The 16,189-nt window shown below is 38.6% G+C and overlaps 1 protein-coding gene across 21 annotated transcripts in view; it reads left to right on the forward strand.

The window, feature by feature from the left end:
* R3HDM2 (R3H domain containing 2) overlaps nt 1–16,189 on the forward strand; it is a 161,730-nt gene that overhangs the window by 101,369 nt on the left and 44,172 nt on the right. Inside the window, exon 3 of one of the 21 annotated variants that reach the window (XM_041756344.1) lies at nt 1,037–1,165. The exons of the other annotated variants lie outside the window; for them this stretch is intronic. The gene's annotated coding sequence lies outside the window, so the exon portion shown is untranslated. The remainder of the gene's footprint in view (nt 1–1,036; nt 1,166–16,189) is intronic. 21 annotated transcript variants of the gene reach the window in all.

A 16,189-nucleotide genomic window follows, 5' to 3' on the forward strand; every position in this document is an offset into this window, starting at 1 on the left:
ATTATGGTACATATGGTGTACTGGCTGGCTCAGTCAGAGCATGCCACTCTTAATCTTGGGGTTGTGAGTTTGAGCTCCACTTTGGATGTAGAAATTACTTAAAAATGAAATTTTAAAAATTATGATAACTATATGTAGTAGAATATTAGATAGCTATTAAAATAACTTAAAAGTAATAATAGAGAAAATGGTTACAGTTGGTTTTGGGGGTGGTCACAGTTTTAGTAGTAAGAAAAATCATAGTATAAAGATGTTCTGTATAATGTATACTATATAAAAATATTTAGATATGGAGATATATACAATGTGGATATGAATTCCATACAAATATGGAAACAAAATTTAGAAAAATTTATCTGAAAACAGTTATTAATAGAACTTATCTCTTAATTATAGATTATGGTTGATTTTTCTTTACTTTTTGTGTGTTTTCTGTAAGTATAAAGTTTATAATACTTTCTGATCTTAAAAATGAGGATGAAAAATGTTTAATCCTTACTGTTAGTACCTGAAAGTAAATTTTCAGAATGTGTTAAAGTGAAGATAAATGTGGTAACTTATATAAATTCCTGAGTATAGTGTTTGGAACACAGTAGGTACACAATAAATGAGAGCTGCTATGGCTGTTGTTGGAAATTGAGGAAGATGGCTTCCTTTGACCAGAGCCCAGGGCGGTCATACTGAGAAAATAGCCTATTCATGCAACTTGTGCTTCTGAAGTCAGTAAATATGCTGTGTTTCTATATGTACTGGCCCAGGATCTTAAAAAAAAGGGGGGGGGGAGTTGTAGGACTGGAGTAAAATGTTTGGGTTTTCTGTTATGAAGGTATAAAGGAAACTGATGTAAAGAGAAACCTAGGAGTGATTTTTTTTCTTTTGGCAGTGATTTCTTTTTTTTATTTTTGATATTATTTATGATTCCCATGACAAGTTACATTTTACCTCTTTTCTGGGTTGTCTCCTTAACAACCTTAATATCTCTTTAATTCTTGGGAAATTTGAACCAGTGTAACAGGAAACATTTTTTCTGTTCTAGGAATTTCTGGAACTCTGTCTATTGCTTCTCATGTTAGTCTGCTCTTATGGGTCCGTTGGAACTCAATGCTGACAAAAGAGATGTAGACTTCCATCTACTTTGGACTTATTTGGGAACTGAGATGTGCATGTAAGAAACTGTATTCAGCATGTAAAAAACATACTGGAAATATACATGTGGGTGGCTATTTTTAGTGGGCATTAGTGTCATATTTTTTTTTATCATTTGAGTGTTCTTCATAAGCTATTCTTATTAATAATAAGTGACTTGTACAAGAAATACATGTTTATTAAATAGTCACAGAAAGAATGATTGTGGTGTCTTGCTGTGGCTTTTGTGTCTGAAACCATAGTCTCCTATAATGCACGATAATACAAATGTACTTCATGCTACTGAACTATATACTTAAAAATGAATAAAATAATAATTTTTATGTTGTGTGTATTTAGCACAACTAAAACAAAACAAAAATGAGCCAGATGAAAATGCAGAATTTCCAAGCTAATTTTGACCCTTGACTGTTCAGATTCTACTTCTCAGCATTCACTTACCACAATATACCACAAGGTGGGGACCAAAGTTGCTTGTTGCATCCGGAGATACTATATCAGTTATTGGTGAAAAGCATGCCAGGAAAGCAGAATACCTTGTAATATGTTAGGTGGATTTTAGAATGTTAATGAGCACCACTGAGGAGAATGATGGGTTGTTTCAGTCTAGTCTCCTTATCTAGCTTGTAATTATCTTGTTTCCTCTTTGCTTCAAGGAAGTCTATAGCTGAGGGAGAAGGAATGGGGGCATATGGTACGTGAAGAGAAAATGTATTATTTCCTCATTTGGACATGGCAGTTTTTTCCTTTAAGCATAGTGGAGGGTGGTAGAGGCTGGGAATATAAAGAAGAAGACAGACATATAGAATTTGAAGGACTGTATGAGCTGTGATTTGCAAAATATGGAAAATAAGGACTTGAGATCTATAAGTTTTGAGGCTTATTTTAACAGTTCAAAAAAAAATTATGTGAAAAGGTTAGTTGTCTTAAGTTAAAGCTTTTAGCTCTCCCTGTGTGTTGTGGCATCAGAATCTTCAATACCATAATTTCAGCTGGGCAGCACTCCTTAATACTAATCCTCAATTTATCTTGGTGTAGGTTTTTCACAGTTCAAGGATCCCTGAATTTCTCTACTGAAATTAAACAAGGGAAAATTTCTGGAGTTTTTGGGATCCCTTATTATTTGCATAGATTCATTGTCATTGCTATTCATTCTTTCTCCCCACTATTCATTTTTAGCGTATCAGAATGGCAGAGTTTCTTATTTGTCTGTAGAGACTATTTTTTGACAGTATTTGCAGCAGTTTCTGTGGAAAATGCTTTATTAAAAAAAAAAAAAAAGGCAGAAGGAAATCTTGTCTTGTAGCTCTTAGTGATAGAGCCTGTTGCCATGGAGTCCTGGATCAGATTGGCTGACCTGGGGACCAATGAGCAGATAGAACATAAACACATCATCATTTAACCTTGCAGAATTCATGTATTCAATGGTATATGACATTAACACCATAACTGTATATAGAGCTGGGAAATAAAATGTTTCAAGAATGGTATAAGGTGTTTTTTTCTTCTCTTTGAAAATTTGCAGCTTAATATAAACACTGTAATGATACATTATATTCTTCATGTGATTTGATTGGAAGAAAATATGGTGGGCAACACCTATCACCTATTTGTGAATCAAGCTGCTGCTGCATAATTGAACTTAGGCCAGCTCTAAGTGAAACTCTGGCCTTCTATACCAGAGGAAATTTGTCTTTATATCTTGAGGTGCCTTTATTATTTTTAGCTTTAAAAGCTGAGTCAGAAATTGACAACTTTTTTCTTACTTGCTTTTTCCTTGTTCTCTTCTGCTCTGATACGGTAACATGGTAGATCCCTATCAGTGTTATATTGGCACTCTATTTGTGCAGAATTAGAGAATTAGCTGGGAGTTGCTTCTGTGTTTTCCATCTTCACTTTCCTAGCTTGTTCATACTGATTGACATAGGTCTCACTCAGCTCAATGTTACATAGTTCCTTGTTATAGTAGATCATGGCATGTATTTTCTCCTGTACCTATTGCTTTGGAGATTGAGAATGAGTCATTCATACCAAGAAAATTCCCCCTCTAGATCTTATAAATGAAAGAAGAATACTGTGTTCCTCTTCTTACATTTTACATCAAAGATACTTGAGAAATTATGGTGGGTCTTGTTCTCCTCTCCTGTAGTGCTTCCATACTTGACTATTTACAGATTTATTTTTTTTTTAATTTTTTTTTTTTTTTTTTTTTTTATGATAGTCACAGAGAGAGAGAGAGAGAGAGAGAGAGGCAGAGACATAGGCAGAGGGAGAAGCAGGCTCCATGCACCGGGAGCCTGATGTGGGATTCGATCCCGGGTCTCCAGGATCGCGCCCTGGGCCAAAGACAAGCGCCAAACCGCTGCGCCACCCAGGATCCCCTATTTACAGATTTAAAGGACTGAAAGAGACCTCAAGAGGTCCATGGATTTGTTCTCCTCTTTTGAGGTATTTGCGTCTCTTTGAATGAGATGTGAACTTTTCATTATATTGTTGCTTTCTGTGTCAGAGGAAGAAAACAAACTTCAGATTTATCTGTTACACAAAGAAAAGCAAAAAGTTTGTTTGGTGTCTAATTAAATAACTTTTTGTTGAGGAGACCTTAGGGGAGTCGGATAAGAAGTATTTGGGGTTTTGTAATTTTAGGTTTTTTAAAATATTTTATTTATTTATTCATGAAAGACACAGAGAGAGAGGCAGAGGGAGAAGCAGGCTCCATGCAGGGAGCCTGACGTGGGACTTGATCCTGGGTCTCCAGGACCACGCCGTGGGCTGAAGGTGGCACCAAACCGCTGAGTCACTTAGGCTGCCCTGTAATTTTAGTTATTGTGACCAGAGAAAGGCTCACTGAGATGGCATTTCAGTAAAGACCTGAAGAGACTAAGCAAGCAATGCTGTTATCTGGAAAACGATCACTACAGGCTGAAGGAAGGAACAGCAAAAATAATCAGTAAAGTGGGATTAGGGCATAGGGAGGAGCTACTATGGCTGGACCTGCAAAAGTGGGGTTCAGGGTCAGGCAGTAGTAAGGATGGGGTCAGAGGGCCAACTGGTAGTAGATTATTTAAGTTTTGTAGGTCATTTTAAGAACTTTGGCTTTTGCTCTGAGTGAGATGGGGAGCCATTGGATGGTTTTGAGCAAAGGTGTAACATGATCTGAAATGTTTTTTCACAATCACTCTGGCTGCTGCATTTAGAAAATACTGTAGGGGAGCAAGATTGGAAGTAAGAGACCAGTTAGAAAATTATTATAATCACTCCACTGAGAAAGATGGCAGCTTGGACCAGCGTGGTAGCAGCAGACGTATGAGAAGTGATCAGATTTTGGATGTACTTTGAAATTAGAGTCAGTGAGATTTGCTCTCTGATCACTTTGATCTTCAGTTCATTCTTCCATAAAAAAGGAATGATAATACCTGCTTGTAAAGTGTCTAGCTCTGTGCACACAACAGAGTGCTAAGTCATAAGCATTCCAGAAGAGAGGGCTCCTAAGGGTCTGTGTCATCCAACATTGGGAACATCTGACCAGCCATCATGGGTCACAGTCTGCAGAGCTGGCCACCCTTCAGTGATTGATGTGTTGCCTTGGGCCCACACCTGCAGCTATATCAAAACATTGGAATTCTTTCTTTTGAAAGAGCATTTACCTAAATTGACTTTAAAAAAAAAAAAAAAACACCACAGTTCTTAACATATCAAAGTACCAAGAAAAATACAAAGCCAACAGAAATGGGTAAATAAAATTTTCCTTCTTTTTTTTTGCAGTCTTTTACTGTCTACTTGACATTAAAATAGATAAGAATCTCCTCTATACAGGATAACATGGCTTCTGTACTGATTGGGAAAAGAATGCCCATTGACAGATGCCAATTCTGAGTGGAAATATGTTCATTCGTATGAGAAAAAAGTACCAGTGAACAGCAAGGGAAAGGGGTCTCTCAGTTATCATTCCCTCCCTTCTTTAATATGGAATAACATTTGCTGAGCATCTGTGTGTGCAGGAACATTGCATTTGTTATCTCACATGTTTTTTCAATGGCTTTGTGAAGTACGTATCATGCTAATCTTACGAATGAGGAGGCTGAGGCTCAGTTAACGTGATTACTAAGTTGTGGAAACAGGACTCTCGTAGCCAAATTCATGTCAAACTACAAAGTTCATAAATTTATCCACTACAGCATGCTTGTTCCATTCTACACTCTGGAGATTAAATGATCTTTATTTTGGGATCCCTGGGTGGCGCAGCGGTTTGGCGCCTGCCTTTGGCCCAGGGCACGATCCTGGAGACCCGGGATCGAATCCCACGTCGTGCTCCCGGTGCATGGAGCCTGCTTCTCCCTCCGCCTGTGTCTCCGCCTGTGTCTCTGCCTCTTTCTCTCTCTCTCTCTCTGTGACTATCATAAATTAAAAAAAAAAAAAATCTTTATTTTGATGGGCGCTGCCCCTAACTCACCCTATTATTTTCAGCCTTTTCCTTGCAGCAGGAAGGAATTAGTATTAAAGCACAAGGGTGATGCTCTTACATTCTCCATAAAATGCCAACTTTCGGAGTCTCTGGCTGGCTCAGTTAGTAGAGCATGCGACCCTTCACATTGGGGTTATGAGTTCAAGCCCTATGTTGGCTGTAGAGATTACTTAAAAATAGAATTTTTTTTTTTTAATGGCCAACTTTTTCTAATTTTACTTCTTCCCTTCCAAGTACATATAAGCTTTAGAGTGTTGCTGCAGGATTCTTGCTTTTAGGAATTGAGGAATTACTGTTTTTATCAGAATTACTTTGTGTGTTGTGTGCACATGCACATACCTAAATAGTATCTTAAATAAGAGTAAAGTGTATTTTTCTCACAATCAGGAAATCTAGAGATAGTCCAGTTTGGGAACACTCTAGTCAAAGATCCGAATTTCTTTTGTCTGTTGCCTCATGATCTATAGTTTTCAATTCTAGTATCATCTCACAGTCCCAGATGGGGACTTAAATGCCTCTACATTTAAGCCAGCAGGAATTAAGAATAAATAAAGAAGGGCTACCCTCTTCCTCTAAGGCTACTTCATAGAAGTTGTATTTACTACTTGCATTAATTTCGTACAGTTACCATAACAAATTACCACAGACTGGATGGCTTAAACAACTGAAATCTATTTTCTCAGTTCTAGAGGCTAGATATCCACAATCAAGGTATTGGTAGATTTGATTTCTCCAGAAGTCTTTCTCCTAGGCTTGCAAATGGCCACCTTCTTATATCATCACAGTTTTTCCTCTGCCCATGTATCTCTGATGTCTCTTCATGTGTCTAAATGTCCTCTTCTTCTTTTTTTAAAATATTTTATTTATTTATTTATTTGACAGAGAGCATAAGCATTGGGAGCCGCAGGCAGAGAGAGAGGGAGAAGCAGACTCCCCACAGAGCAGGGGAGCCCAATGTGGGGCTCAATCCCAGGACACTGGGATCATAACCTGAGCCGAAGACAGATGTTTAACAACTGAGCTACCCAGGTGCCCCTAAATTTCCTCTTCTTATAAAGGTATCAGTCAAATTAGATTACCCCCCACACACTCATTTTAATTTAATCACCTCCTTAAAGACCCCCATCTCCAAATACATTCACATTCTGAGATATAAGGGGTTAGGACTTCAGCTTACAAATTTGAAGGGGGACACAGTTGAATTCATAACACTACTTATGTCTCATGGACTAGAACTTAGTCACTTGATCATATTTAGCTACACTGGAGGTTGGAATATGTGTAGCTTTTTTCCAGGCACCCATGTACCCAACTAAAAACCAGTAAATTTTAAAAAATATTTTATGTATTTAATTGAGAGAGAGAGAGAATGCGCGTGTGTGAGCGGTGGGTAGAGGGAGAGGGAGTAGCAGGCTCCCTATTGAGCAGGGAGTCCACAAGGGCTCAATCCCAGGACCCTGGGATTATGACCTGAGCCAAAGGCAGATGCTTAAATAACTGAGCCACCCAGGCGCCCCCTAAAAACCAGTAGTCCTATTAAGGAAGAAGTAATTGGGGATGCCTGGATGGCTCAGTGGTGAGCATCTATCTGCCTTCCGCTCAGGGCATGATCCCAGTACAGGGATCGAGTCTCGCATTGGGCTCCCTGCAAGGAGCCTGCTTTTCCCTCTGTTTATGTCTCTGCCTGTCTTCTCTGTGTCTCTCATGAATAAATAAAATAAAAAAGGAAGAGGTAATTGGATATCGTGGAGTAAATAACAGACTCTCCTTTGCAGCAGATGCTTAAGGAATAATGATTCTTAAAGGTTTCCAGTTCCTTCATATGAAATTAGATTGTTCTTTTTTCATTTCCCTGGCCAATCTCACATTTCATTTTATATTTTGAAATATTCTTTTAATACTATATTGTTGGCTTAGGTGTCCTCTCTACCTAACAAGCGGTGGCATTGATGTCTAAGGTCATCACAGTAGGACAAGATAGACTTACCTGAATGCCATTTAAGTTAGTAATAGAAGGCATCCTGAGATGCTATGAACAGTAGGTAAGTTGTGATTTTTTTATTTTCTTTGCCAGAATGTCTTTTCTGGATTCAGTTAGGAGCACTTTTGCCAGGGCGTGGGAGAAGACAGTGTGAACTTTCAAGGTCCTTTCCATCCCTAAGATTCTGTGATATTTTCTACATAGTGGCATTACTGTGATAACACTAAAGAAAATGGAAGCAGCAGAAGGAAAGGCACCCACCCACTGCTGCTCTTTGCTTGAAAGAGGAGGAAATTTGGTTTGTTCTGTTTTGCTCACAAAAGTAAAATGGGCATTTTTGGCCAAGAATTAGAGAAGCTGAGAGAAACTATAATGAAGCCCAACGTTTCAGGCCTTTGATCAAAAGCACCTGTAGTTCTCATTTCAGGGCAAGTACAGGCATAACAGATATTAAACAAAGAAAGAGGGTACATGTCCAGCACATTTAGTCTTGTTTCTCTCTTTACCTTGCCTAAGGAATTGTTCTGGACATCAGTCAACTCCTGTGGCCTTCCTTATACACCAATGAATCCTTTTGCCTTTGTAGAGCAGAATGATTTTCTTAATACTTCCCTGATTTTGAAAATTGATACAATTGTTGTTATTGTTATTTTTATTGGCCTAGTACTAGTGAAACCTATGACAATTGATTCTTGAAGTCCTTAAAGGACTTAGTGACTCACATAACTTACACATTCTATAAGTACTTTATTCTCTATTCCCCCATATTCTGCTTTCTCTCTTTGAAGAAAATGGAGTATTGGACCCATATCTCTTATTTATAACTCAGTAGGGTCTCCTGACCCATCTGCCCAGGGCTGTTGAGCCTTTTACCTCTTCAGGCATGCAGTTATTGGTCTTTGTCCTTTTAGAATGGTAGTAGGAAGAACGTGGGATTTTGCAATCAAGAAGACCTGAGTTTGAATTCTGCCTCCTTATACATATTGTATGGCCCTGAGCAATTCACTTAATATTTCTTACTGTTGGTTATTTTATTCAAAAATGGAAATAATATTTTATACCTTGAGAAGATCAAATAAGATACTCTGTAAACTATAAAAAAATTTAAAGTTATGAGGGGTGACCCAGATTAAGGAGAAAGATGGGAGAATTTAGAAACCTAATTTTTGAACCCCAAAATTTGTGCCCCACCAACACTCTCTAAAGAAAGGCCTCAGGTTTAGGCCCCTCTCATCCCACACTTCATGCCCCAGAACACTCTTGAAATTCCACCTTGGGACATGTACAACTTTGGCTTTGGGATCAGACACAGCAGGTTGGAATCTTGCCCTTGCCCCTCATGTATTAACTTGGGAAAGTTATTTAATTCCTCCGAGCTTTAGTTTCTTCATTTGAAAAATGAATTTTGTTTGGATTAAATAAAGTAATGTGTAGGAACTATAAATCGGAGTCAAAGAAAGAATGTAGACTGGAATCAGACAACATCGGAGTTCTGGTCTGGTTCTGTTATTCAGTGGTGGTAAAGGTGATTAACTACTCTTGGTGGATGTGAGTTGAAGTGCAGAAAGTACCAGGTTCATAATTGTCCTTAATAAACATTAGTGCATTTTCCTTTTCTCCTAACTCCGGTTAAAGAATGTAAAAATAGCCTTACCATGCATGAGCACAGACTTGTTTTGTTTTGTTTTTACCCTTCCATTTTAACTGTAAGGATGTTTTTGTCTCCATTGTCTTGACTCCTAAAAGCATTATGTGTGTGTTTGTGTGTATGTCTTTAAATAACAGACAATAAAATACACAGATCTGAAGCATTCAGTTAATAAGTTTTGACAGTCACATATACCCATGTAAACACAACCCCAAACAAGATAGAATATTTCCATCACTCTTGAAGGATCCCTTATACCAATATTTTACCACCAAATTCTAAGCAAGTGCTTCCTGATTTGAATCATTGTAGTTAAGTTTTGCCTGTCCTTTAACTTCATATAAGTAGAATTATGTATTTTTAAGGTAGTTCTGCTTTCTTTTACTTACCATAATAATTTTGAGATCCATCCATGTTTTTGTGTATTTCAATACATATCCAACAAAGTCTCCTAGTCTCACTACTAATGATTAAATCACTTGTCCCTTCCCAAACCAGTCACAAAAAGGAAACAGTTGCCATAATTGGTATACCTAATTAAGGTCCACCTCCTAGGGCTCAGGAATAGGATCACGTTCCCTGATCATGTGTCTTCAGAAGAAGGCAAACACCAAAAGTTCATTCTTCCTCCCACCCCACCCCCCGTAGCACCTTATTCTATGACCGTACAGCAATTTGTTGAGCTATTTTTCTGAGCCCCTAGATTTTAAACAGTTTTAAAAATATGAGTATCAATGGGGAATAATTTACTCGATATACAAATTGGCAGAGGACTGACGAGTTTACAAGAATTTTGCCACAGGGTAGGTCAGAATTTTTATTTTTTATTTTTATTTTTTAAAAATATTTTATTTATTTATTCATGAGAGACAGAGGGGGAGAGAGAGAGAGAGGCAGAGACACATGCAGAGGGAGAATCAGGCTCCATGCCAGGAGCCCGATGTGGGACTTCATCCCGGGACCCAGGGTCACGCCCTGAGCCAAAGGCAGATGCCTAATCGCTGAGCCACCCAGGTGTCTCTAGGTCAGAATTTTTAGCCTCTAGCTCTTGTCTTCTTGCTTACATTCTTTCTGCTTGGCCATGGGTTAAAAGGGAGAAAATACCCTTCTGCCTCTGAGTGTCCCCTATATAATATATTCTTTTTGGCCTAATGCCTAGAATGTTGTTTGTGAGTTGATGGAAGGATATATAATTTCACTGTACTCTGGAAGGTACTTACCTTGGCAGTCAAAAAATTTATGGGGAATATGCAGTATTCTCCCAGAAAAAAATTGCCAGATCTTGGCTCCTAATCATCCTCCCTTGTATCATCCTATTTCCTCATTCCCTCTTCTTGTCCCCCACTGTGACAGTCTCCTCTGTGCAGCTTTGAGCCACTGAGTGTCCTCAGGAGACACTCTGCCTTAAAGTTGTGCTGTTTGCTTCGATGAAATGTACAATGTACACAAATAGGTTGTAGGGAAGCACATATCTTGGCTCTCCTGGGACATTAATGTCTTTATTCTAGTCGAGTTACATATGAAATAGTTCCTTTCTTCTTCTGATTGCCCCAAGCCCGTCATTTCCTCTCTATACCAAATAAACCAGGAAGAGTGGAAATTACTTCTCTGCTTTTAGCCCTTTTCTACTAGCTTTATTCTTGCTCCTTGAGACTTTGTTGTTGTTGTTGTTGTTGTTGTTGTTGTTAAATTGTCTTTGTCTTGTCCCTCATCTGGAACATTTGCTTTTTGCATTGAAAAATTTGTTTCCAGGAATCTTTTGCCCCAAGAGAAAGGAAAGACTTCTACATAGAAATGCAGGACTGGAAATGGCCATAGTTAAAGGTTACTTTGTAGAACAAAAGAGAGCTTCTGCTCTAGAAATATGATTTTGAGCTCAGTATATGTTCTAGTGTATCTTGACTCTGAATAGTAACACTCTAACTTTTCATAACTAACCATTGTTAACTTGAGGATAGCTTTTTTTTATCCTAGAAGCAAAATGGCAAGGGAGCAAAACCATGTGATTTGAAGACCTGACTTAAGCTGGGAGTGTTTAGAGAAAGAAGTAAGATACAGTTGTCTCCTGTAAGGGGCTGACATGGAAGTGAGATTAAGCTTATTCTTTATGAGTTGTACAGAGAACTAAACTGGGGCCAGTGGCAGGAAATAACAGGAAGGTAAATTTTGCCACTTTATAATTTCCCACCAAAGAAAGTTTGTATCTGGAGAAGACTTCCCCTTCTCTAGAAGTATGCAAACAGGGTCAGAACAACCATTCTTCAGAGTTATTGATGATTCAAGAACCTGATTGAGGAGGACTGTGGATATAGAAGGATGAAGCTAAATGAGAAAGCTTCTGAACCCCTTTACAATTATGAGAGTCCATGATTCTTTTGTATCTTTGGTAGACTTTCCATTTTCTGCCTAGTCTTTGAACATCTGTCTCCTTAGTTAGTGGAAGTATTGCATAAATGTTAGTAAAGCAAGTGCTAGAGCCATATTTCCTGGTTTTGAGTCCTGCTCTACATGTAGCAGTGGTATGACCTTTACTTTACTTCTCTGTACCCCTGTTTACTTATCTATAAAATAGTGATGATAATAAAATTTGTATTGAATACTATTGATGTAAGATTAAATGAGATACATAAAACACTTTAGGATAGTGCCTAACATAGTGTGAGTACTCCAAAAATTTTACCTGATGATTATCGCATCTCTCTCTGTGTCAGTTATTTCTACTTACAAAGCTATGCCTATCTGGTCCAGGTAGTGCCACTTTTCACATACCCTTTCTGATTATCTCGATGCTTTTGGCTAGAAGAAATAGTAAACTCAACTCAGAATAGCTTAAATGATAATAAGATTTTTGACCTCACATATCAAGCACAGTTTGATCCTAACAGCTAGGATCCTCCTAGCTCTTCCACCATCCTCCATGAGTTGATAGAATATTGCAGTCCAGGCATCATCTGCACAGAAGACTCCCTTCAGCAAAAGATAACACCCATTTTTTTTCTCTAGTGGCTTTTTTTGTTTTTTTGTTTTTTGTTTTTTGTTTTTTTTAATAGAATGGATATCCTTTCTTTGAAGCCACTCCCTGGTAAAGTCCTCTCATTGTGAAGTCCTCATATTTCACTGGTGATGATTGAGTCACTTGTCCCCAAACCAGACACAAGAAGGAAACGAACTACCACCATTTATCTAGCTAATTAAGATCCACCTTCTGGGATTCAGGGATAGGATCACTTTCCCTAATCATATGTCGTTAGAGGAAGGCAAACACCAAAAGAAAATCTGGGCTAGACTGGTATGTGTGTAAGAAAAGGTATGCTAGGGTACCTTTTCCTCTGCTCCCACATTTTCCTGGGAGTAAGAATTAGTTTATTTTATACAGCTCTTTAAGAGGCTGATAGTCTCTTAAAGAGGAACTTTAAGAAATGGAAATGGCTTTCAAAATTCTTAAAAGGGGATGCATCATTAATCACTGTTTTGTGAGTGTTTCTAAGAATCTAAAGCTCAAGTTTTTCTGTTTCCCAGTGAATGAAGGAAACCTCATGTAGCTCCTTAAAACTGCAGTTGGAATATGTGACAATATTCCACAGGTGGCTATTATGAAAAACCTTTTTTTGTTTGGTTTTTCCCTTAGTGCTTTGGCTAGAAACAGTGTTCAGACACTGTATAGTTAGTCTAGGTATCCAGATAGTTGACCCTTTTCTGAGTTAGATGTATAGAGGAACTGCAAAGTTATCATTCTGATTTGAAGGAATATACCTATTTGGTAATTGAGACCTGGAAGAAGAAACACCCAGCTGCTTTATATTTTTCCATATCACCCTCCCCCCCCTTTTTAAAAAAGATTTTATTTATTTATTCATGAGAGACAGAGGCAGAGACACAGGCAGAGGGAGAAGCAGGCTCCATGCAGGGAGCCCAATGTGGAACTTGATCCTGGGACTCCAGGATCATACCCTGAGCAGAAGGCAGACACTTAACCGCTGAGCCACCCAGGGATCCCACCCTCCCCCCCCCTTTTTTAATGAGATATAATTAACTATAGCTCTGTGTAAGTTTAAGGTGTATTACCTAATCACATACATGCATACTGAAAATGATTACCACAATAAGTTTAGTTAACATTTATATAGCTAAAAAGAAAAAGTTTTTCCTTGTGATTAGAACTTTTAGGATCTACTCTCTTAGCAACTTTCAAATATACCATACGGCAGTATTATTATTTTTTTTTTTTAATTTTTTTTTTATTTATTTATGATAGTCACAGAGAGATGGAGAGAGGCAGAGACACAGGCAGAGGGAGAAGCAGGCTCCATGCACCGGGAGCCCAACGTGGGATTCGATCCCGGGTCTCCAGGATCGCGCCCTGGGCCAAAGGCAGGCGCCAAACCGCTGCGCCACCCAGGGATCCCCATACGGCAGTATTATTAACTGTAGTCATTGTGTTATACATTGTATCCCCAGTACTCACTTGTCTTCTAACTAGAAGCTGGTATCTTTTGACCACCTTTACCCAGTTTCCCCGTTCTCCAACCCTCACAATTCTCTTTCTGACAGAGAAATCTGTTTGAGGCTATTTAAGCCTGAAAAAGAAAAATACTGAAGGTCTATTATGTGGTAAAAGAAGTAAGCTTAATTTCTTATGACTTGAAAACAGATTTAGCATCAAGATTGAAACAGTGCATAGCTTATTATAGGGAGCAACTCTATAACAGTTAAGACTATTTAAGAAATAGTGAGATGATCCCTTGCCAGGAGTTTTCTAGGAGAGGCATTCAGGCCCCTCTCAGGAATTTACAGAAAGGAGTCCTAATGTGGGGAGGCCGTTGGAGCAGGGGGAGGTGGCGGATTGCATGAAGGCACATTTTAAGAACCCTTCCAATTCTTATCTCTTGGTATTTCCCAGCTAAGAGATACGGACAAGGCATGTGCTGAGTTTTATTATACTCCAAGCTGAAGAGAATGGGTGCTTGATTTACCCATGGGAGAAAAAATAAATAATATGTATATATGCAGTCTCCCATGTACAGCTTTATGATTCATAAAGCTCCATAGGTTATAACTCTTTTTATTGAATCCTCTAGGTACTACTAGATCCAGTTAATCAAGAAATAGAATATCAGCCATTTTCTCGTGTAGTCATTTTCTTCCAGTATTTGTCATCTTAAACTTAATTGTATGACTATGGTTGTATGAATGACTCTGGCCTTTTAAAGGGCCGTTATCTAGCCCTATGCAAACTAAGTCTCTAAGCAGCTGTGCAAGAGTCACCACAAGGTGAACAAAGCAATAATCTTATAGACTAATTTATGCCAGGATGAGATTACCTGTGCTTCTTAAGGAGGCTTCAGGCTCTTATCATTTAAACTCATTTGAAGGAGGAAAGAATAGATGATGTGACAGGTTTTTTTGAATCATTGCTATTTGTTTTTTTGGCTCAGTTTCTAGGGCCACATAAAATAGATATGATGTCTGGGAGGGTTTCTAGTCTTATCTTTTTAAAGGAGGAAAAGAGAAAAGAGAAGTATTCAGGATTGAAGGACAATCTGTAATCTATGGAAGGAGAAACCTCTATAAACTTCTGTTTCTGAGTGTGTGCATGGATTTCCTGTGTTCACTTCATTACAGGATTTCCCAGGTAGCCATATTAAGTGATCAAGAGCTGGCTACTCCTACAGTACAGAAGCTCTGCAACATTGGCAGGCAGTAGAGTGACTGAACCCAAATAGTGACTAACAAAGCAAAGATTCTCTGTTCCTTCAGAGAGAGACCCAGTCTTTCTGAAGCATAGCTGACTCTACCAAGTTCTCTTACTTTTTCAGTTTGCTTAAGATAAAGGAAACAAGAGTCTATAACCATCATCTGATTTTGCTGCCTTTTGGTGGCGGAGACACTTGAAGTTGGTAACGTTGTGGTTTGTGGTAGCTGTAGCAGTTCTCCTTTGGGAAAGGAGAGTGGTTCTCTCTGGTAGTGAATAGAGCTTTATAATACGTTTTTCTTCTTTCTGGGAAGAGTCTAGTGCTCAAGCTGAAAATGTTAGCAAATTTCTGTAGGGAACGGGAGGGCAAATAAAGTACTAGGTGGACTCATACTAACTGCTTTAGAACTGGAGCTGGTGAATCTCCAGAATTATGCCCAGGAAAAGAATCCAGATAATGTATGGTGTAAAATTCTAGTGAATGCAGCCTAATCTGTAATGACAGAAAGCAGATCAGTAGCAGGCTGGGGATGGAGAGGGAAGGAAGAGCTTACAAAAGAGCAGGAGGAAACTTTTGAGGTGATGAATGTACTCACTATCTTGATTGTGATGATGGTTTCACAAGTATATGTGTATTTCATAATTCATCTAATTGTACATTTTAAATATATGCAATTTATTGTATATAAGTTTTACCTCAATAAACCTTTTAGTATTTTTTAATTTTTTTTTAATATTTTATTTGGGGGGGGGGTACCTGGGTGATTCAGTTGGTTGGGCCTCTGCCTTTGGCTCTCAGGTCATGATCCTGGAGTCCTGGGATCAAGTCCCACTTTGGCCTCCCCGCTCAGTGGGGAATCTGCTTCTACTTCTAACCCTCTCCCCTCTCATGCTCTCTCACTCTCTCTCAAATAAGTAAATAAAATCTTTTTTTTTTAATTTTTATTTATTTATGATAGTCACAGAGAGAGAGAGAGCGCGAGAGAGAGAGGCAGAGACACAGGCAGAGAGAGAAGCAGGCTCCATGCACCGGGAGCACGACGTGGGATTCGGTCCCGGGTCTCCAGGATCGTGCCCTGGGCCAAAGGCAGGCGCCAAACCGCTGCGCCATCCAGGGATCCCAAGTAGATAAAATCTTAAAAAAAAAAAGAAATTTAAAAATATTTTATTTTTAAGTAATCTCTACACCCAACATGGGGCTTGAACTCCCAATCCCAGGATCAAGAGACGTGCACTCCACCGACTGAACCAGCCAGG

This window comes from Vulpes lagopus, chromosome 5 (assembly GCF_018345385.1).
Source record: "Vulpes lagopus strain Blue_001 chromosome 5, ASM1834538v1, whole genome shotgun sequence".
Taxonomy (NCBI): domain Eukaryota; kingdom Metazoa; phylum Chordata; class Mammalia; order Carnivora; family Canidae; genus Vulpes; species Vulpes lagopus.